The 1267-nt window shown below is 59.0% G+C and overlaps 1 long non-coding RNA gene across 2 annotated transcripts; it reads right to left on the bottom strand.

Moving 5' to 3' along the window:
• Positions 1-314: 314 nt before the first annotated feature.
• On the bottom strand, positions 315-1261 carry LOC110392033. Of its 2 annotated transcripts, none has more exons than XR_002434207.1 (2): positions 1033-1261; positions 315-1002 (listed from the first exon to the last, which is right to left on the bottom strand). It is a non-coding gene; the product is annotated as an uncharacterized LOC110392033 (long non-coding RNA). The 2 variants fall into 2 exon arrangements; XR_002434206.1 differs by having other exon boundaries at positions 1054-1261.
• Positions 1262-1267: the final 6 nt, after the last annotated feature.

Here is a 1267-nt window from a genome sequence, read left to right as displayed (position 1 = left end):
AATTGACTTTTCCCACCTAAAACCACTCGTTTTTTAACTAAAAATCCATGTTTTCCACCCAAAAGTAGCGTTTTCCCACCTCAGAGTGGCCTTTTTCTGACTCATAAACACCATGTTCCTCCTCCAAGTGGTCTTCCCAACCAAAAACCCTTTTTCCAACCCAAAAACGGGATTTCTCCACCCAAAAGTGGCGTTTTCTTTCAGCCTCCCGCTACGAAGCGTCGCAAATTGGGTCGGAAAACCCAAAATCCTCAAGTTTTGCCCATCCCCCCCATGCATGTGATGCTCCAATGACGACACAGCGACAACGCACGTTGTAAACAACCGTTCCTGTAATAAATTACCCAAAATCGGGGCGAAACGGCCCCCCCCAAAAATAAATAGTGTTAAATATTAAATACCCGACCGTTAAATAATCTTCAATAAATAGAAACCTATAAATACCGGCGTGACTCCCCCCCTGAGAATGAGGGGGGGGTCCCTGAGGGTGAGGTAGGGGCACCCATGGGTGCTCGGTGCCACCGCGGCGCCGTTACCGCGGTGACGGTCCTCCAAAGCGTCCCCGAATCCGTGGGTGTCACCGTGCCACGCGACACCCGCGCAACGGTGACCATCTCCAGGTGTCACCTCGAAGCGGAGGCGACAGTCGTACCGTGTCACCCGGACAACAGGGTGACTGTCCGGTTGTCAGTGTGCGGTGACGTTGTAGGGCCGCGGAGCGGGTGACGGCAACAACCGCGGGCAGGAGGTGCCTGCGGGTGTCACCCGTCCCCCCTCGGGCGGGCACGTTGTCACCGGCGGCGTCACCGTCGTCCCGGGCAACGCTACAACCCCGGGTCGCGTTGTCCCCAAGAACACCTCCTCCGGTTGTGGCGGTCGCGGTGACGCGTGAGGGGGGAGCGATGACGCGTTGAGCGTCACCGCGACCACCTCGGGTGTCACCGTCACCACCTCCCCGGGTTGCGTTGTCACCGCGACCACCTTGGGTGTCACCGTCACCACCTCCCCGGGTTGCGTTGTCACCGCGACCACCTTGGGTGTCACCGTCACCACCTCCCTGGGTTGCGTTGTCACCGCGACTTCGGGTGTCACCGCGACCACCTCGGATGTCACCGTCACCACCTTGGGTGTCACCGTCACCACTTCCCTGGGTTGCGTTGTCACCGCGACTTCGGGTGCCACCGCGACTTCGGGTGTCACCGCGACCACCTTGGGTGTCACCACCTCCCTGGGTTGTGTTGTCACCGTGACCACTTCGGGTGTCACC

The sequence above is a fragment of the Numida meleagris genome, unplaced genomic scaffold (genome assembly GCF_002078875.1).
Source record: "Numida meleagris isolate 19003 breed g44 Domestic line unplaced genomic scaffold, NumMel1.0 unplaced_Scaffold814, whole genome shotgun sequence".
In the NCBI taxonomy this organism is placed as follows: domain Eukaryota; kingdom Metazoa; phylum Chordata; class Aves; order Galliformes; family Numididae; genus Numida; species Numida meleagris.
The sequence above is the reverse complement of the archived record's forward strand: the minus strand, read 5'-3'. Positions and strand labels throughout refer to the sequence as shown.